Here is a 22958-nt window from a genome sequence, read left to right as displayed (position 1 = left end):
ATACTATTTTTTTTGGGGGGGTGGGGTAGATCTGTGAACTACCTATATTTAGAAATGTGAAATGTCTTCTAACTTCCCCTTATAGTAAGATGAACTTTGGCATTTTTCTGAAAAGTTAAAGTTGTATTCAGGTCAGATTTTTCTTTTGTGTCTGGCTCTGAAATGTAACTTTTGCATCAGGAATTTGAGAGGGACAACGTTTCTTCGGTATGAACAAATCACACAGGAATGCAATACAACCTTTGTTGATTTGACCTTAAATCATCCTCCTTCCCCTCCTCCCCTCATTGACTGACAGCCCCCATTGCCTTGGCAAGTTAGCTATCTTCCCCTATGATGTTATCACATTTCGTCCACTGTAGAACATATTATGGCGTCACTGATCATCTGTCTGATGTTCGAATGCTCTTGCCCACCATTACCCCCAAATGTTGTTGCAATTTGATTACCCTTATAGTGCAAACACTGTATTGTGTGGAGATAGAATGGTTATCCTTCGTGTGTATTCAAACTGCCATGCATTACCTTTTACTCTGTAGATGTTGCTTGGAAATATGACTCCAGTGGCTAGTTACAGGGAAAATTTATAGCATGCTTTCTAGAAACCCATAAAAAAGACAAATCTCACTATGTAAGACTTTGGTTCTTTTTTTTTTTCTGGGTTGTCGTATTTTATATGTTCTATTTTGTACTTTGTGGTCTAAAATATAACTCAATATTGTAGCAGATTTCACATGATTAAAAATGACATGGAGAGATCTGAAAATATACCAGTGCAGCAGCTAAGCTTGTCTGACATACACATTGAGACTACAGGGGAGTATGTTTTTCCCTGTCAGAATGTGACACCGCTTTGTAAAAGTTGCTCTAGAGACCTGTTTATCTAATATCTGGCTTCTTTCAGCACACATTTTTCAATGTTGGTTTTTTCCTCCAAGAAAACAAATGACGAGACTTTTTATAACCAAGGGAATTTCTACACAGTATATAGCGTAAAGTGGTATTGATATTCACCTAAATATCAAGTTCTCAAATATCCCCCAAACACATTTTTAGTTAGCTATTCACACCAGTTTTGGCCATTTTAATCTAATTATACAGGTATAACTAATTTAAGGATTCAGAATGATGAAGGTGCAATGCAGCAGATATCTGTGTTAGACATCTTATATCTTATATATGATTTAACCTTCATTACAATCTGTTGAGGGAGGTATTATTATCCCTACTTCATGGATGAGTCATCTGAGACTCAAAGTTTAATTGAGTTATTTAAGTTTATATAGCTACTAAATGACAGGTAAAGGAAATATTTAACTTGAAGCCCTTACATTTTGTCTAATATATATTGCCTTTCACAAGGGAGGCTCAGTTTCAGTTTCATAAAGGATCTTTTTCGTATGACTTAATCCATTGGACAATATCCAGGAAACTCAGTCTTTCTTGGGTCTCAGACTTATCCTTGTTCTAGATGGAGGATAAGTTAGTGGGTTAGGAAGAGGAGTTGGGGTTGGTATCTAATTAGTAAACTGCTCCTAACATTTGATGCAAAATTGTTTTCTTAGCGACAATCTAGAAAAAATTCAACAACATATGGAGTTGTAACCACCCAGGAAAGTAACTCAACTTAAGAAATGGCTTGCAAATGAATTAGTGATGAGAATACAGTAAATATAAATTCTAATTCAGGTAAGTAGGTACATGACATGTAGTTAAAGAAGCTTGTGACAAAATAAATTGTATTATTGCCTAAATGAAGAATTCATTCAAACCAGAGTGGTCTTTATGGAGTCTAGAAATTTGGAAGTGAAGGGAGGATGAAAGAATTCATCTCTTAAGACCAACATGGATAGACTTGGAGAGCATTATGCTAAGTGAAAGAAGTCAGATGGAAAAAGACAAATACTGTATGATATACATGATATAAATATATATACTCAGTTCGGATAATATTCTCTATAGTTTTGTACATCAATATTTTTCACTCAAATTTATATTATCCTATTTTTCCATATCATTAAACATTTCTCTCAAAACCATGATTATAATGATACATAACATTCCATCACATGGACATACTGATTTGTCCTTTGGATCTTGTACCAGTGAAATTTCATATTTTGTATATGATTAAGAATACTGATTACTGTCCTAAAATCTTTGCGCACATCTCTGATTACTTCCTCAGAAGGAATTCATAGATGTAGCTATACTGGACGGAAAAGTATAAATATTTTGAAGGCTTTTGATAGTTCTGCCAAATCGACTTCCATGGAATTAGTACTAATTTATTCCCATCCGTAAGATATTGGCATATTAATGTGATTTTTAAAATATATGTGAGACAATGTTTTCATATGTTAATTAGCCATTTATATTTTTATTATATATTTTGTTCATATTCTTTGACAATTTTTCTCTGATGATGCATAGTGGTTTTATCATAGATTTTTAAGGCTTTCTGTGAATCAGGGATATTAACATTTTTATCTTGAATATGTCAAAAATTGATCCTACTTAAGTTTTTATGGTAATATTTAAAGCATTTTTTTAGGTTTTTTTTTTTTTAGGTTTTTTTTAATGGTGCTCAGATTTTCCAGAAATTTTCTTTATGTTGTATCCCTGTGCATTTATACTGAGCAAGACTTACCTAGCTTGAGTACAGTTTTACATGTGTTCCTTATGGTTTCATTTGCATTTAATTCCTCAATTAGTCCAGAATTTATATCGATCTGTGTTAGATATATCACCTGTTGATATAAAACATACTGACAACTGGGTAAATTAAACTCTGTTTGGTCTTCCTTACATCCATTTTTGCTCCTTTTCAATTCAATCTCCATGTTACAACCAGAGTAATTTCATCTCTCTAGTCCTTAATTTTCTCATATTTAGCATGTGACCACAAAGAAGAAATAAACACAGACTCTAACTCCTTGCATTTTATAAGTTTATTGTGAAGCCAAGGCCAATTTATAAGCTCAGTTAAACAAAATTTAACTGTCAGACGACAGTTCAAGGAGTGCCATCTGGCAATGTTTGGTAAATAGCAAATGAGAGACATTATGAAACATATACATATGCTCAAAATAAAGAGAGTGCTTGAGAGAACTGGAATGCCTAATAGAATTCCTAATAAGCCAGAATGAACCTCAGTTTGACCTTGAGGTATAAGTAGGATATACTTAAATCAAATTAAATTGTAACAAAAGGAATGGCAACAAAGAGTAGAGAATGATGTTAGTAATGCTGGCCATTTGTGGGGGAAAAAGAGTATAATAGATCTTGTTTTAGCAAATGACTTCTTTGTTGTTGCCACATATTTACAGAATATAAAAATGGGAGTTGGTAAGGCTTAATTGGTGGCTTAATTATGCTACAGACTCGCTATAGATATACTGACACACATTGACCTACACGTTTAAGAAATAGTTTGGTTTGGAAAGAAATTGCCATGGAAAACAATTTTCAATAACCTTTGCTGGTCAGAATAACCTCCGATCTGTGTTCTGCTGAGTCAATTTTGCTTCTTATACATTTCACTCAGTTGTCATGCCAACCTCTCAGTTCTTCTTAATGTGAAGACGGCTGGATGTTAACCTGGGCATTTGGAAAGATAAGTTGTTAACTTCCAAACAAAAGTGATGATTTAGGTTGCATTGGGTGAGTTGCTAAATGTCCATTCTAGTCATTTCAGTCTTCCCAAATTTATAAATGTTTCAGATCACACATTGCTTCCTTCTGAGAAAATAAAACTTGACTCACTATGATAACTGCTGAAAAGCACTCCATATTTTAGTGTTTTTCACTGGTTAAAAGTCCCAGTGAACTTCTGAAATTCCTTGGGACAAGCCTTATCCTAATATCAGGGTGTATTGTTGAGTCATATTGCTTATCAAGGGGATAAATTTCAGGAATGTTTTGATTGTTCATTATTTTGAAAGAGTATATGTCACATGTTGTTCAAGGGCCCTTCTCAATTTCAGGTATTTTAGTTATTCATTTCAGGAAGTTAATTTATTTTGTAAGTAAAAATATTTGCATAAATTAATAAATCATATTTTCTTAAATTAGGGAGAGAGAGAAAGAGAGGGAGAAATTTTCTTAGTTCAGAAAATATGGCCACTTTTCAAAAAGAATCTATGAAATGGTTCTCTCTCTAGCTCTTCTTTGGAAATAGAAATATAATATACATGATAAGCAAAAACCTCTCAATTAATTGAATCTGGAAGACAATTTCTCTCAATGTTCATTTATTTATGGATTGTGTTTTACTGAACCTGGTGATTCACTGTTTGGCAAATCCTCAAAATGTTAAACATAGAGTTGTTATATGACCTAGCAATTCTACTCCTAGGTATTTATTCAAGAAAATTGAAAACATGTCCACACAAAAATCTGTACATGGATGTTCATAGCAACATTATTTGTAAAAACTTAGAAGTGGAAACAACCCAAATTTTCATCAACTGATAAGTGGATAAACAAAATGCCATTTACCCACTCAATAAAGTATTATTCACAGTAAAATGGAATGAAGTAAGCCACAACATGTATGAACCTTGAAACTGTCATTAAATGAAAGAAACTGGTTACAAAAGATCCACATATTGTTTGATTCCATTTGTATGAAATGAACAGCATAGGCATATCCATAAAGACAGAAACAAATTTGTGGATGCCAGGCGCTAGGTGTAGTGGGAAGTGGGGACTGATGGCTAATGGTTTTTGAGTTACATTTTGGAGTAATGAAGATGATCTGAAATTACAGAGTGGTGAAGGTTGCACAACTTGTTGAATATACTAAAAACCACTGAATTATATGCTTTCAAAGGGTGAATTTTGTGGTATATGAATTATATCTCAAACTGTCATTTAAAAAAAAAAAATCATTCAGTCTCTCCTAACTCTCTCTTAACAAAATGCCCCAAAGTTCCCCGGTGTGTGCTCTCCACATGCTTCCTCTATCCTTCGTTGCAGCAAGCTGAAGAAACTTACCTTTTACTGACTCCAGATGTGTTCCTTACGTCTTTGGCTGGTGAATTTTACCAGTTCTTCAAACTTCAGTTGAGGTAATCCTTAATTACCGGTTCCTCAATTGACAATAATAATAACCATGGTGTATATTCAACATGATTTACAATTTGCAAAGATTTTGTTTGTTGTTGTTTTCTTTTAACCTTGTATCATGCAATCTTCTCAAAAGCCCACTGAAGTATTACTATTAGAGTATAGGCTGTAAAGAGTTAAAGAGGTTATTTGCCCAAAGTTACAGGGCTTGTTAAGGTGGTTTCTAAAGTTGAACCTGAGTCGCCAGATTACAAAATGTTGGATTTCATTTTGGGTTTGTTCCAAGGAATAATCACTTTGTTTTAATTTTTCAGGATACAAAGTAACACTCACTTTTCTTAGTGGATAAACCTATATTTTTCTGCCAAAATTACTGAGGGTTTAATTTTTTCTCTAAATCAATTTCATCCTTTAATGTGTAGGACTGAACTCCTGTGGCTTTCCTTGGTAACAAGTCATAAAGAGGTAATTTATGTCGAAATGCTATAACATTTAACAGGAAGGCATCTCACCCTGTAACCAGGAAAGGCAACGTACTTTTATATTTTTCCCCCTGCCCCCAACCCCGGAACCACTAGGTACTGACTATAACTCCAACTTGGTCAGGTGAGAGAATCTGTATTGTTTTCCCTCCAGAATAAATTGCAATGTACATTATAAAAGTAAGATGGTGTTGTTTGTATCTTGAAACCTCCTTTTCAATTTCATTTTATAGGTTCTCAAAATACAAGTTGCAAGTGAACACTTTTATTATCATTCCAAATACTACTGTTGCCCGGTTATTTATGCACTGACTTACCAGTGCATACATTACATTTTACAAATAGTTTTGATTGCAAAAGTAAGCTTTTATTTCATTTAAAAGTTTTCTTCTCCTATCAAATAGAACTCTTTATTGGTCTAGATTTGTTGTGTTTTTCTTTCTCTTCTGTCTCCTACTGATTTCAGTAATCTGTTTGTTGGAATACTTTTTTTTTTTTCATCGTGGTTTATTTTGGGTTTGATTTTGGCTTCTCTCAGATACACCTACTAATTAACTTTCTTTTCACATTTTTTCCAGTAGGGTCCAATGTGGTAAAATTTGAAGAGATAGTTATGAGTAGTCAAATCTATTCTATTTATTTAATTCCCTTCAGTACTTTTTTTGGAAAGAGCTTGAAATTAAGAGTGAGATATGTAAGGCGTCTTATAGTCTACTATTTACTTATGATGTGACTCCAAAAAAATCACTTACGTATTATAAAGCCAAGGATTCCTTACTATATGATGGAGATAGTAATATCAATCTTGAGAGATTAGTCTAAGAAGCAAGTCCCTGGTGGGCTGACAAGAATCAGGAAAGCAAACATATTAGTCAAGGATGACTAGGTCCAATCCTGCCACCATACTTTTGATACATTTATGTTCTTAACAAGAAATTGCCAAATTCAAATTTTGGACTCATATAACAACAGCTTGTATTAAAATGGCCTCACCTGGTTTGAAAAATTCAAGTTTTCTTGTAGCCAGTATTTATTTCATTTGTTCTCCCAATGGCACTCTGACACTGATATATATATATATATATGTGCATGGAGTATTACCTGCCTATAACACATACAGAGAAACTAAGGAAGAGAAGAAGAGCAGTCAACTCGAGACTGTGTGGGAAAGGTAGTCATGCAGAGTCTGGCACCCCTGCACACTTGCATAAGAGTGTGCCGCTGTGGTTCTGGAACATTTCCTTACGCGGACATAAAGAGTCCTCAGAGCCTGTGCTGGGCATATTGCCTTGTTTAGGACTACCTTTTCCTGTTCCAGATTTGATGTGTACATCTTTGTTCTGCCTGTGTTGTGGTGGCATGCGGCTCACCCCACTGCTGTATCTGCTGCTGACGGTGGTCCTCTGCCTAGAGCACAAGAAGAGTGTGTTGAGACCGTCTCCCTGCCTTGGCGGTAGGGTGGAACCCTCTGGCCATAAAGGACCAACGCTCACTATAGACGCTGACCTTGCTCTGTCTTTTCTCTGAGTAAAGCGCTGTTCCATCCCGTGCTTAGGTGACTCGGGTCTTTTTTGGCAGCCTCTGAACCTGCAAGCCAAGTGGTGGGGTCGACATCCTGGGACTGCACAAGGTGGAACTCCTCCCCTAGAGGTGGGAACAAGTGTCACTTGCTTCATAATGTGTGAGTGGCAATGGTCATGCTGCAGCCCTTGGTGCTGCCATTATTATTATTATTATTTTTTGGCCGTGCCACTTGTGGGATAGTAGTTCCCCGACCAGGGATCGAACCCGTGTCTCCTGCAATGGAAGGGTGGAGTCCTAACCACTGGACTGCCAGGGAATTCCCAGTGCTGCCATCATTAACTTGGGTGTGACTAATAAAATCCCCATCTCTCATATTGCTGTCAATCCACATATTGACACTTATTGCTAGAGAAATGTGGCAGCTCTTTTTGGTTGTTTTTCATGTTAAGAGTTGATCTTTTTAAAGCATCATTCAATGTGATTTTCCTTCTTAGGCATGATGTCAACGTACTGTTTTAGAAAGTGAGTTTTAACATTCTTAAAAACAGTTTTCCTACTCTTTCTTCATCAAAGTGATTTGGATGATTTATTCCTATTTCTTTAAGGCAATGATTGCTACTTCATATTTTACAGATTCTAGACAATAATTTCTTGTATGTGTTCATCTTTTTCTGAATTTTATTCATTGTTTCCAATGTGAGAAATAGTACCTGAATCCTGAGTACTCCATCTGTTTATTTGTCGATATGCTCAAGAAATCTTCATGTCATATTGGATTTTAAGTTTTGTGGGCATCTGGCCTGAAGAGTTTATTCTTTTTGCTTTATCACTTGAAAACTAACTTTAGAAATTCTGTGACATGCCCTTGAAATGTATTAAAGAACAACATTGGGAATGACATAGAGTTCATAAGAGAGCACACAGTGTGAGTTTACTTTCCCTTTGTGAAGGCCTTATATTCTTAATCAATGTTGTTCAGTAGCATTTTCTGATGATAGAAAAAATTGTATAACTATGCTGTTAGTCAGTATGGTAGTCACGAGTCACATGTGGCTATTGAGCATTTGAAATGTGGGTAATGCTAATAGGAACTAAATTTTAGATTTCACCTAAATCTAACTAACTTTAAATCTAAATAGCTACATGGGGCTAGTGTTTACCATGTTTAAAGAACAGTTACAGGCCTCATATCTTATTATGTGTGCCATATACTACCTTTGACATTACTTGTCAGCAAAATGGTTCATCCAAAGGCAGACGAGTTACGGGAAACTAATCCAAAATCAATGTTATAATGGAAGCAACATGAAATTTGAAGTCATACAGAACCTGGTTTACATTGAAGAAAGCCACTTAATCTATATAAAAGTCTCTACAAAAGAAGATTAGAATACCTTTCTTTATAAATGTGTGGAGTGGTGGAATTAAATCAAATCAAATATGCATGAAACTCGAGCAAAAATAAAGGACTCAGTCAGAATTAGTTTTCTTACATTTCCCCTACTGGGAGTATCTAGAGGTTTATCACAGGGCACTTCCCACTGGTCAGCTTGGGAGTTCTTCTCCAACAGGGATGTGGATACCTACATGCTTTTTTGTAAACACACAATGATAATATATGTTTTTAGTAGCATGCTAAGTATCTTGATTCATATTTCCCTTGTAACAGAAGTACATGTTCATATTCAATTTATGATTAATTTTAGTATTTGCCTTTTGCTCAGAAATTATATATATTTGAGTTTGGTTTTAATAACGTATAATTGAACAAGTAAGAGCAGGGAGCTACTTTGTATCCTTGTGGATCTTTTTTCTTTATTAGTCAGTATTCTTTCAGGAAAACTGAAATAAGTATAAAGAAAATTATTTTCATGTAGCGGAAGTTCAGAGAGAGAGAAGGGAGTAGCAAATTAACTCAGATGTTAGTATCTGTGATAAACAACAGCCCCTGGCCCGTACAACCCAGCTGGATGAGTTACAGTGAGGAGGAGTTGGAGCCTTCAAAGTCGGAGGACAGGGCACATGGCCAGTACTGGAGTTACAGGGGTGCAGCTACCATCTTGGGGGAACAAAGAAATTTGAGTCTTGTGGTTGAAGCTAGAAATTCTTAGCAGATGCACACATCTAGCAATGCTGCCAGACAAAATAGAGAGGAAGAAAGTGGCTTCTCTCATGCTCTTGCCATCTGATCTTCCATTAATGCCTCGTATTGGTGGAAACTAACAAGAAGCCAGCTGTCAAGGGACACTGGGAAGTGAAATCTGCATACTCTTAACCACAGCATTAAGGGGCAAGGAAGTTGTATGAGACGCAGAAAAAAAAAAAAAAAAGGTTTATAACTGCGTATCTTCTGTCAAAGTAATAATACTTACAAAAATCATATAACTTGTTTGCTTGCTGATCTTAAAGGTTCTTGGATCTGTCTGGCTATATTTTTTAGAACATTCTTCCTCTTCATCGTTTTAAATATTTCCTCTTTCAATTTACCTGTCTTCTCATTTCTGGTATTCCAGTTATGAACAAATTAGACTATTTGAGGTTGTCCCATAGTTCTTGGATGCTCTCTTATCTATTATTTTCTTTGTGTTTCTGTTTGGTTAGTTTCTGTCGATGTCTCTACAAGCTGACGTATTCTTTTCTCGTCTGAATTGAGTCCACTGATAAGCCCATTGAAGGCATTCTGTATCTCCATTACTGTGCTTTCCTTTCATCTCATTTCCATTCAATATTTTCATGTAGTTTTGATATCTCTGCTGAAAATTCCCATCAGATCTTTTCTCATGTACCTTTCCATTTGTGTCCTTAAATGTCCTTAAATCTTTAATTTTAAATTTCTTTTCAGGTAGTCTTAGCATTTGCGTAATACGTGGGTTTTGTTTAGTTGATTACTTTGTCTCTTGGAAGTATGTTATTGGTTTTTTCAGTTTGTTTTGTTTTTTGCTTTGTCTTTCCACGTGCCTTATAATCTTTGTTCTTTAAATCAAGACCTCTTGTGTGGGACAATAGTGACTAAGGTAAATAGATTTTATACCTGATAATAGGTGGCGTGCCTTTCTATCTGCTTTGCCTTTGTTATAGGGGCTCGGTTTAAGTTATTTAGGAATTGGGTTGGGTTTGAGATTCAACGTTGCTATGGTAGCCCTCCCAGGTCCACCAGCTTTACATTTATCTAATGATACCTCGTGTTTGGTGTGGGAGCTGTATTGCCAGATTTTTCTCAGTGTCGGGTCCACCATAATTTTTAGGCCTTCCCTTCACACTCTGTATCAAAAGCGTCTTATCAGTCCTCTTGCAACTCTCCCAGCTTTTCTTTTCATTCATTAATTAATTCATTTATTCATTCAACAACAATTTAGTGGGTACATGTTCCCTGTAAGACAGGGCAAGGCCCTCTCTCCTTTATATTTCAACTTGGGGTGTTAATATTTTTATTCTACCAACCTTTAGGACTATTTTGACTACTTACAACAATAGGAAAACACTTTTGGAAATTTGGTTTCAGTTGAATTTCATTCACAGATTAATTGGTGTGGACATAACAACTTTAGATAGTAAATATTCTAATCCAGAAGAGGGGCAGGTTTACTATTTTTTAAAGTCCTCTTTTATGTCCTGAGGTGACATTTTATAGTATAATTTATTATGGAAAACAGTAGTAAAAACTAACTTGCTGGAGTTGTCCTTAGGCAAGAGATCATTTCATAAAGATACTTCCTAAGTAAAGAGAAAAAAAGAAATTAAAACATCACATATTTTGCCAATATGACAGGCCAAGACAATTTGAATGAAGCTGAATCAATAAATCAAAGACTGGTGATTTAAAATATCAATGCTTACTGTTAGGAGAAAATGAGTTCCTGCTTTTCTCCCTCATATTAAATTTTTGGTCTAGACTTGAGCAAAAAAAAAAAAAGATATTACTTCAAACATAGCCAAAATGTGCTTAATTCTATAAGATTATAACATATTTATATGTTCTTTATACAATTTTTGATTTATACGTATTAAGATATTTATTATTAAATTTAATGCATAATTAATTATACATGTTATTCTAATATTAATTTATTCTAATTTAGGATAAATTGTATTCTAAACAATTTCTATTATTTAGAAATTTTATTCATTCCATCAGTTCTAATTATTACCTCTTATCATAATTTTAAAATGTTTAAATATTTAAAGTGTATATATATACCTAAATATATATAAATCTATATTTACACCTATACCAACCTCAAATCTGAATGTACAATATCTACATGTCTATCCCTATCTATCTAGCTCTCCACCTATCTATCATGGGTGCATGTAAGTGGAGTTCCGAAAATCTGTATGTTAAGGCTTAGATCTCTGTTCAGGCATCCAGTGCTGAATTTTGAAATACTGACCTGAAGGTTTGCTGTATAAAATATTCTGCAGCTCTAAATACAACATGCCCTTAATTTAAGTTTTTCTCCTATGAACTCAAGACAAACTTTTCTCCTGACTCCCTGTTTATACTAATGGTAGCACCAGCCCCCCATCTTAGCCTTATACTTAATCTCCAGAAACCGAAGGCTCTAAACTTTCTATTCCACAAATAACAGGACTTTGGTCAAATTTTATATTTCCAGAATAATCCTTTACTGAATGTCTCCCTTTCTTACATAAAAATGCAGCTGTTGCATTTCATTTATCTGTTCAACAGATGCTATTAAACATCTACTCTTTGCCTGGCATTAAGAAAATAGGAGGGGATAGAAGTGATATTCTTCCTGTCTTGAGCTCAGAGATCTTAGAGTCTAGCTGAGAAACCCAATATTAAATAATTGCATTGTGATTTACTGACATCCATGTATCGTTAAGCTATTCTATCTCACTTGCCCTGCAGGAGAAAATAAAATATCACCTCCATCCAAAGAATTTTCCCTGGCCCTATTCCAAAGTCCTCATAGCCTGGTGGTTTACACTGTACTTAGAAACTAACACAACATTGTAAAGCAACTATTCACTAATAAAATTACTTTTAAAAAATACACTGTACTTATAATGCTAACTTTTTAACCAATTTTAAATTTTTAATACTATTTAATTGATTGTAAGTTCATCAAGTATATTCAACTCTGAATATCCAACAGTTCCCGGAACTGATAGGAAAACAATATATGAATTTAAATGTGTATAAAATTGTGAAGGTCTCATGTTTTATTAGAAAGAGAATATTTTCAAATTCCTTTCTGCTCTGTTTTCCTACTGTTTTCATTGTTTTTATTCTTTATTCCCAAGAAATTGTAGCGTTGTCATGCTGCCTTATAATTATTCACTAACATTGTGTGACACATGTTGGCTTATTTTATTACATGTTACAAGGATAACAATAAAATCGAGCAAGTGTATGGTAAACAATGAGCCCAGAAATTACTCCAGGGTAATTCTGCCCATCTTTTTTGTGAATGCATGTAGCAGGTGAGCATACAGAATAAGTAGAGCCTGCCTAATGCATTCTGATACCGTGTGTGTGTGTGTGTGTGTGTGTTTCAAACTTATGGAAGTTAGTAACTTAAATGAAAATAAATGCACAGTACATGCTATGTAAGTGTATATATTTTAAAGATGAGAATGGAATTTCATTGCTTGATCATTTTCAGATTCATCACACTTTTATGCAAATTCAAACTATCCCCCTAACGCAAATTCTCTCCAGTGAATGACAATGTGACAATGTGCTACCACTGAGGATAACATAAAGAATATGTCACATACTAAGTAAGGTAGCAGAATTACAACCCTTTTCTCCGGGAAATTTAATTTTAATGAATTACTTTTTGAAATTCTTGAGTCTTCAGGCTACCAAAAGTTATGCTTTATTAGTGGACTGCTGGTGATGTTATTCTTAAAAAGAGGGTGTAATAATGTCACAGATAATGACATTAGAAACTTGCTTAGTCTTAATAGTAACCCTATTTATTTCCATGAATGAAAATAATCCTGAGTGGGCAAAAATGGTATTATTGGTCAGATGACATTTTTATAAAATAAAGGTAGACTGATAAAGCAGTTGCTAAGTGAGTTGCACCTGGTGATTCTATTTTATTCTTGGTTAACAGCTATTGTTTTGCTTTCTCACGTTCATTTAGAGGAAATGTCAGTCGCACACTTAAGTTGACCTTGTTCTCAGAGGTCTTAAAATATAAACAAACACATATTTACCTTTCAACATAAGGCCTGTAAAAAAATAAATATTCGTTACTGTCATTTCTGGTACTCTCTTCCTCACTTCACCTTACATGGCTTATTAAACTATCCCATTTCTGAAGTTTTGGTATTCAAACATAGCTTTTGACGAATTTGCTAAACGGCAGCTAAGCAAGTTAACCACATTGGCCACATCTTTGATCGCGTGCCCACGTATCAATTAAAAATTAGCCAAAGCTTGTCATTCAAACAGTACTTGGAGTTGTTATTTGCTGACCCTATAATCAGAGTCTGGCCAGCAACTCTGAACTTGAGAGACACAGGCAATGACTATAACATGGGGATAAGTGAGTGTCTTTTCCTAAAGAACTGCCCTATGTTCCTGACCACACCAATGTGAAGTGCTCAGGGCTGTCTTTAAATTGACTTTGACTTGTTTAAATCATGTAATAAGACCATCTTAGCAATAAATACTTTCATAATATAGCAGAGTGTTAGCATAGATGAGCACTTAGGAAATACACACACACACACACACACACACACACACACACAAATGAATGGAATTTCAGAGTTTTAGATCACAGAAACTGACTCTGCAGAAAACAGTTTTACAATCTGAGACACACACAGTTATTTGCATGCAGATTAGCTTTTCAAAAGTGTAATAAAACAAGAAAGGATGTTTTAAATAATATCTTATGATATTAGCCGCTTGATGAGGAAAAAATAAGACTGAGTATAGTCCGAGGAAAAAATAAGAGTGTGTATAATCCAAGAAAAAATAAATGCCAATCATTTTGGAGATAGTGAATTTTATTTTGAATGTAGGATCAATGACATAGAAACATAATTGCAGCCTGGATAATATTCACAGAACCTCTGTATCCTCTCCCATTTGCTCTTATTTCTTACACATATTTTCATGGGATTCAAATGATTTCCTTGAGAAAATATTCACATATTGTTTCTGAATCTGGGACTCTTCACATATTGAAGTGTTCCTTTATATTAATAAAATGGTTGTGAGATGATTTTCTTGTTTGCAGCTCTGTCCTTGATAGTCCAATTTGCCAGCATGTCTGAAAATACTAAACATCTTGAATATAGGCTCTATTAATTTCCCAGTTGGGGAGTGTGTGTGTGTGTGTGTGTGTGTGTGTGTGTGTGTGTGTGTGTTGATTAAGTCATTTTGTTAGGGCGAAGATACTTCAATCACCCCAATCCAATGAGCTGGTTGCCTTTTAAGAAATTACTTTTTTAACAAGAGAAAATATGCCTATGCCTCTTTTCATGGAAAGAAAAAGCATTTTAACCATTAGAATGACTCTGCATTTGTGTGCCATCTGTATATAGTAAGATTGGAAATGGAGTATCCGACTAGAATTTGAGGAAAGAGAAGAACATGTCATTTTCTGACACTGAAGCTAATAGAACCAAGATTAAAAGGAGCAGAATGGGTAATTCTGAGATGGCTTCTTAGTGTGTTGTCAGAGAAACAAGAATACTAACTGTAAAGATTAAATGTGAGGTGCAATGTTATAAAAGAAAAGCATGGAAAATATGTATATATCACTTTGTGTACTGCATTTTGTAAGGAACAATTACCAATTGTTAATTAATGGCTTGATTCTTATCAGTTGCTTGGGTGGGTGATAAGGGGAGTGTGAGAAAACCCAGCAGGCGTCATAGGTTAGAGCCCTGACACTGGATTGTGTCCTCAGGTTTCCTGAGGTTGATGAGGTGCTGAGAACATCAGGAGTGGTCAGGAGCACACAGCAAGAGGAAATAAGTGTTGATCTTGCCTGAGAGAGTCAAGGGTCAAGTTCCGCCATCAAGCTTTGAGCTTAAGCCAAGAAATATCGGAGACATCAGGGGCATAAACTTGTTAGTTACAAGAGTAAAGAGTGGGGGTGGAGGGGGATGGCTACAGAATTTGTAGGGACTATGCAAAGTAACAATACAAAGTCCTTATTTATGTAAAGAATTCAAGATGGTGACAGAAGAGCACTGAACGAAGAATGGACCCTTCTGTGTGCAGGACCCTATGCACATACACACATAAAGGTGGCCTTGGAGAGAAGGGGACAATGTCAAAGGATCTACTTCAAGGCATCCTTTCATCCTTTAAAAAAAACTGACAACACACTGTAGAAATAATATTATTTGTATCATTGTTATATTTAAGTGATTATTTCCCCCTTTAGGTTTATAAAAGTTTTAGTGTCTCGTGGCAAGGAAATGCATGCCTGTGCGTTATCCCACATGACCAAGTAGAATTAGTTGGTACGTTTTATTGTTTTTACTTAATTATTGAGTGCACAGCACAAGATAGTGATTTCATGATACATTTTACTTTTTTTAGATGAATTAATTATTTTATAATCTTAGCTAATACTCTAATTTTGTCCATAGGCCACCTAGTAATGTAAAGGATAGTTTCATTATTCATATTCAGGGAGATTGCCTGGTATATTAAAAATTACATTTGGGTTGTATTACTAACATATACCTGACTGTCAGTGAATCAGTTCAATTCAGTCTAGACTGTAAAATTCACATTACGTATGTGGCTGTAAGTGAATCAAACTATGTGAAAGATAATGCATGTTTCCCTATTTGTAAATCAAAGATCTCTAAAGGCCCTTTATTACTAACATGATATGATGTGTGTGTGTGTGTGTGTGTGTGTGTGTGTGTGTGTGTGTGGGCACGTGTGCCTATGTTTTAAAGAATTTCACCAAGGGTGGAAAGATCAGGCAGTGGATCTGAACGTCTTAGAGTTACTATTCGTTAACCAAGCGAAGAGGCGAAAAGCCAATGATCATTGAGGACCAAAAAAGGAAAAAAATCTAATCTATTCTTTTTTTTATTCTAAGGCTATTAAACCATGTTTGGCAGCTAGATATTTCTACATTTCTAAAATGAATAAAGGTCATCCCGGGGTTAATTACAAAGAAATGAAAGTGGTATCTGTGTGATCTCATGGCAGTTGTCATTTCTCTAACAACAACACATTCTAAATTAGAGGGGACAAAATCCCTCAGAATCATTGTAGGGGCCAGAACCTTTTCAGATTCCACTTTCTGTGCCTAAGAAATGACTGTTACAGGCAATTTACCCATGACTTTTGGGATTTCATGCGAACACACAACAACTTTTTTCTTCAGAAAAACATTAAAGAACCCTCTGTGCTTGAATGTCTGAAGCTCTACATCCCAACCCCAGCTAGACATGACATTTACATGAGGAAGTTTTCACAGGGACAGATGTGCACCCCTAGAGGTTTTTAATAAGTGGTGTGGATTTGGGCACGCTTGCTGAAGTTTTTGTTTAAATTCCTCAGATAATCTCAATGTTTAGAATAAGTTTAAAAATCACTGGTACCAGATGTAAATATGTTTAGTCTATACTGTTCCCTGAGGTAGAGTGGGGAAGGAGAAATTGTGTTTTGATAGGGAGAGGTCAAAGTGCTCCAAACTCCCTAACTTTGGCATCCCTTCCCTGCATCTGATTTGATATCTTAAGTCTGGGAACTTTAGAAATGGAGATCCGATGGAAGTGTTAGCCACAGCAATCAGAGAAGAGAAAGAAATAAAAGGAATCCAAATCGGAAAAGAAGAAGTAAAGCTGTCACTATTTGCAGATGACATGATACTATACATAGAGAATCCTAAAGAGGCTACCAGAAAACTCCTAGAGCTAATCAATGAATTTGGTAAAGTAGCAGGATACAAAATTAATGCACAGAAATCGCTTGCATTTCTATACACTAATGACGAAAAATCTGAAAGTGAAATTAAGAAAACACTCCCGTTTACCATTGCAACAAAAAGAATAAGATATCTAGGAATAAACCTACCTAAGGAGACAAAAGACCTGTATGCAGAAAATTATAAGACACTGATGAAAGAAATTAAAGATGATACAAATAGATGGAGAGATATACCATGTTCCTGGATTGGAAGAATCAACATTGTGAAAATGACTCTACTACCCAAAGCAATCTACAGATTCAATGCAATCCCTATCAAACTACCACTGGCATTTTTCACAGAACTAGAACAAAAAATTTCACAATTTGTATGGAAACACAAAAGACCCCGAATAGCCAAAGCAATCTTGAGAACGAAAAATGGAGCTGGGGGAATCAGGCTCCCTGACTTCAGACTATATTACAAAGCTTCAGTAATCAAGACAGTTTGGTACTGGCACAAAAACAGAAATATAGATCAATGGAACAGGATAGAAAGCCCAGAGATAAACCCACACACATATGGTCACCTTATCTTTGATAAAGGAGGCAAGCATATACAGTGGAGAAAAGACAGCCTCTTCAATAAGTGGTGCTGGGAAAATTGGACAGGTACATGTAAAAGTATGAAATTAGAACACTCCCTGACACCATGCACAAAAATAAACTCCAAATGGATTAAAGACCTAAATGTAAGGCCAGACACTATCAAACTCTTAGAGGAAAACATAGGCAGAACACTCTATGACATACATCACAGCAAGATTCTTTTTGACCCAGCTCCCAGAGAAATGGAAATAAGAACACAAATAAACAAATGGGACCTAATGAAACTTAAAAGCTTTTGCACAGCAAAGGAAACCATAAACAAGACCAAAAGACAACCCTTAGAATGGGAGAAAATATTTGCAAATGAAGCAACTGACAAAGGATTAATCTCCAAGATTTACAAGCAGCTCATGCAGCTCAATAACAAAAAAACGAACAACCCAATCCAAAAATGGGCAGAAGACCTAAATAGACATTTCTCCAAAGAAGATATACAGATGGCCTACAGACACATGAAAGAATGCTCAACATCATTAATCATTAGAGAAATGCAAATCAAAACTACAATGAGATATCATCTCACACCGGTCAGAATGGCCATCATCAAAAAATCTAGAAACAATAAATGCTGGAGAGGGTGTGGAGTAAAGGGAACACTCTTGCACTGTTGGTGGGAATGTAAATTGATACAGCCACTATGGAGAACAGTATGGAGGTTCCTTAAAAAACTACAAATAGAACTACCATACGACCCAGCAATTCCACTACTGGGCATATACCCTGAGAAAACCATAGGTCAAAAAGTGTCATGTACCACAATGTTCATTGCAGCTCTATTTACAATAGCCAGGACCTGGAAGCAACCTAAATGTCCATCGACAGATGAATGGATAAAGAAGATGTGGCACATATATACAATGGAATATTACTCAGCCATAAAAAGAAATGAAATGGAGGTATTTGTAATGAGGTGGATGGAGTTAGAGTCTGTCATACAGAGTGAAGTAAGTCAGAAAGAGAAAAACAAATACAGTATGCTAACACATATATACGGAATCTAAGGAAAAAAAAAAAAAAAAAAGGCCGTGAAGAACCTAGTGGCAAGACGGGAATAAAGACACAGACCTACTAGAGAATGGACTTGAGGATATGGGGAGGGGGTGGGGTGAGATGTGACAGGATAAGAGAGTGTCATGGACATATATACACTACCAAATGTAAAATAGATAGCTAGTGGGAAGTAGCCGCATAGCACAGGGAGATCAGCTCGGTGCTTTGTGACCACCTAGAGGGGTGGGATGGGGAGGGTGGGAGGGAGGGAGATGCAAGAGGGAAGAGAAATGGGAACATATTGTATATGTATAACTGATTCACTTTGTTATAAAGCAGAAGCTAACACACTATTGTAAGGCAATTATACTTCAATAAAGATGTTTAAAAAAAAAAAAAAAAAAAAAAAAAAAAAAAAAAAAAAAAAAAAGAAATGGAGATCCGAGCCTGCTGGATTATCTTTTTCATGCAGTGGTGAAACCCTAGGAGGGGCTGGCTTATGGGGGCTGGAGGTAGAGTCACAAGGTGCTGTATGTATGGTAGGCGTGGTGAAGGTAACTTCAGTCAATCTCTGGGAGGTAGAAAAAACATCTCTAAGAGGGTTCCCCAAAAGTTTCTGCAGCTGCTATTCAAGATAGATAATGGTGAGTCCAAACTTTGCACAGTGACTGACTCTGAGTTAATACATGTTTGTAGGATTAATAAAAGGACCAAGCAGACAGCTGCTGTCCTCTAGGTATATGACTGATCCTTGTGAGCAGAAAAGTTAGAAAAACTGGATCCTATAATCATAAGATCCACAAAATAACACAATTTTTTTTAGCAGAATCCAAAACCACTACAGTAAACAGCCCCATACGATTGAGAATAACAAAGGTATTTTATTACAACACGATCATAGTGAATCCAAATTTGACCCTACTGCTAAGAGCTGTGGAACTCTTGGCAAGTCACTTTGATTTTCTTAGGCTCAATTCCCTCACCTGTAAAATGGGCATATTAAAATTACCTAATATAAGGGGTTATTTGGAGTCTTCATTAAGTTAAAACAATAATAGTGTTTAGCATGTAGTGAGTACTCATACATGTCAGTGATTATAATTACTTTCATGTATTGTAACTCTGATAGCCCAAAAAAAGATGGAGAATATTACCAGTAATTTAGCACTTACTATGCTAAATAGCTTATAATTCAGAGCCAGTGGAACAAACTCGCTATCAGGAGCTGTGAAGGGGATGACTTACCACTAGGCGCATTTCCATCTGTTGCTGTTGATTAAACATGCCTTTGGAATTAAAGTTATCACACGCTAATTATAAAGCTGACGATGGCTAATTCATGTGCCTTGGAAATATACTCCCAGAGTAGCAGGTAAACAGTGTTGGTAATTATAGCTTCTCATTAATTCTGTAAAAAGAGATAATATTAGTTTGAATTATGTGGTTAGTAATCCCCTTTCCCAGAAAAAGTAGAAATTGTGTAGGGGTTGAAAAGCTTGCAATCTGCTACCAGATGTGAAATTTAAGTATAAAGGAAAATCTTAGAATTTGAAGCAGAGAGGTTTTCCTTGGCAAGCCAAACCCATGCTGAGTGCGGTTGGATAACCTAAATGCTACTTGGATAACAGAAAATCTCAGTTGGTTCCAGGTTCCAAACAAATGATTCCCTGGAGGAGCAGACAAATGAAGAAATCTTTTGCATCTCCACATTCAGTTTAGCCATCCTGAATATTCCTGGGCTAGCACTTCTAGCCAACACCAATTATGAAAACTCCAGGATTTCACAGGATGTTCAAGCCAGCTGTTTAGTGTGTCTCGTTGTCTGAGTGATTAATGTACTAGTTGAGACTGGAAGAGACAAGAACAAGAAGGTCATGGAAAATTCTTTCCTACCTTATTCGTTGTTAAATGTGCTTCTCACAGTTATTTTACCTCTGGGAGCCTTTCTGACTTCTTTGACCAACAGGCCACTAATAATATATATTACATGTATTCTCCCATGTTTACACCAGCAAATGTTATAATCTTCAAAGCTTGCAGATGCTTTTTAAATTTCCCTTTTAGAAATGATTTGTTATTGAAGAAAAGAAATATCCCTTGATTCTCTAGAGGACATTTATTTACCCTGAACATAAACGCATGAATTAATAAACTCAACAGCAAGACCTATATGTTTAAAAATGAATTAAAATAAACCTACTCATTGCTTCTGTTATTTTTACAAATAATTTACGGCAAAATTATGCCTGTGTTAAATATAGCCATTAGTGCACCTGTTTTTTTAAGTCAATGCATTATTGATTAAAAGAAGATTAAGAGCTAGCATTTATTGAGTACTTACTACCATCCAGTCTCTTAAATTATTTGATTTAATACTCATGGTTAAGGTGTGTATTTTAATTTCTATTTTAAAGGAGAGGAAAGGGAGGCTCTTAGAAGCTAAGTTTCCCAAGTTTGAAAAACAAGGTTGACTCCAAAATAAGAAAAATTTTCTGTATATCTTGTTACTTCTGGTCTCTATCATTTAAATATGTCAACAAACAAACAATAAAATAAAAAGAGGTAGAACTGTGAGGTTTGGTGTGATCTAAGCAGTGGATTCCAAACTTGGTTGATTAACAAACTTAGAATTAAAAAAAAAAATCCTTTTGGTTGATTATGTAGGTATCAAATTGTTTATTGGGGAATGCTAAATATGTTTTTGAAACTAATATTTTTCTTGGTCTAGGCAACATAGAATGTTAGAATTAAAAACACTAAGATCATTTGAAAGCAGTATGCTGAAATTAAAGAATTATTCAAATAAGAAATCAATCTGAGCTTAATACTTTCTCCATAAAATTAGGAAAGTAATATTTGGATTTCCAATGTAACCTAATATGTGCCCAGTCTGTTAAGATTTATATAAAACTTTAAACTTGGCCTTAGAAGAAATAGTCCTTAAAATTAAGTTTCCACATACTTGTACTGGCTATGGCTTTGCCTTTCTTAAACTGCTTGTTCAAATCTTCCCTTGACTTGCATCTGGTTGTCTTTGCTTCTTCCGTAGCTTTAAAATTCAGTATTAATTTTCCTTTAAAATAATTTTGCCTTGCTTATTGCCACTGAAGTTTGATAAGCATTCCTGGGATCTCACCTTGACGGCAACTCAGCTTTTAGCACCCGACCTCAAGCAACTAAGGGCAACTCAGCTTTTAGCACCCGACCTCAAGCAACTAAGCAACTAAGCAATATGACCAGTCTGACCTGGTTTCTTTTTTTTTTTTTTTCCCCTTTTCTTTTCCACTGTGCAAACCACTTCAGTGCCTGTGGCCTACAGACAGAGGCTAGGCAATGGTTCGGGGCCAGTTTGCTCTGACATGGGACACTATGAGAGGCCCGGGGGGACGGGCTTGCCATAAATCCAAACCCATGCATTGACCTGGCTTCTTTAACCTCGTATCTCATTACAGTTCCCTAGAGGCGCCATTCTCATTAAGGATTTTACTTGTGATGCAAGGACCAAATGGATCAAATCAGATCCTGTAAAAGAACCTTGGAAAAATAACAAGTGAAATATGATGCTAAATGGTTAGCATTGTATTAATAGCATTTTGGTTGAATTCTTAGTAAAAATTAATATCTCCAGATTGTATGAAACTATATAGGATAAATTACCTGGTTTCTTCTACAAATAAATTGCTTGGAAGAAGGAGGATGAAAGCGGAATTTAAGGATTAAAAGATATTTTAAAAGACATTGAAAACATCAGGCAAAACTAATGAGAGGTATTAGATATAAAATAGATATTATTAATGTTGTTTTACCCTTAAATATTGGATGTATATGGAGCTTTATTTATATACAATTGATGTTCCTTTTAAAACTTATCACAGTTGAAAACCCTAGAAGGAGTCTATCCACATCAAGTTTGGGCTAATAAAATCATATGAGAGGGTAAGTGGAAAAAAGGCTAATATTAATAATATTCAAGAATACTGTGATTTAGGTAGAATAATTAGACTGTATTATCTGGTAACCTCCATTTTCAAAAAGCTTTTAATGATTGACTCTCTTGATTGTCTGCCTGGAAAGAAAACATACACACAATTAACTTTATCAGTTCTCCAGTCCAGGATTCACATCTGCAGTATCTGTTAATTTGAATAGACAAACATATTTGGTCAATTAAATCAGATGTTTTCTAGGTAAGAGTCTTAGAATCATATAATGCAGGTATTGAATGACCCTTGGAGATCATAACTGAATTTTCTTAACTCAATTCATTTTTTTATCATTTATAATACACAATCTCTCAGACTGGTGTGTAGTATAAGTACACTCATGGGTTGGGTTAATACATTACCACAGCA

General features: G+C 35.3%; 1 non-coding gene across 1 annotated transcript; it reads right to left on the bottom strand.

The window, feature by feature from the left end:
• Window positions 1-21889: 21889 nt before the first annotated feature.
• LOC132369393 (small nucleolar RNA SNORA42/SNORA80 family) lies at window positions 21890-22021 on the bottom strand. The gene has a single exon (XR_009504373.1). It is a non-coding gene; the product is annotated as a small nucleolar RNA SNORA42/SNORA80 family (small nucleolar RNA).
• Window positions 22022-22958: the final 937 nt, after the last annotated feature.

The sequence above is a fragment of the Balaenoptera ricei genome, chromosome 7, assembly GCF_028023285.1.
Source record: "Balaenoptera ricei isolate mBalRic1 chromosome 7, mBalRic1.hap2, whole genome shotgun sequence".
NCBI classification, from domain to species: Eukaryota; Metazoa; Chordata; class Mammalia; order Artiodactyla; family Balaenopteridae; genus Balaenoptera; species Balaenoptera ricei.
This window is presented reverse-complemented; position numbering and strand designations above follow the sequence as displayed.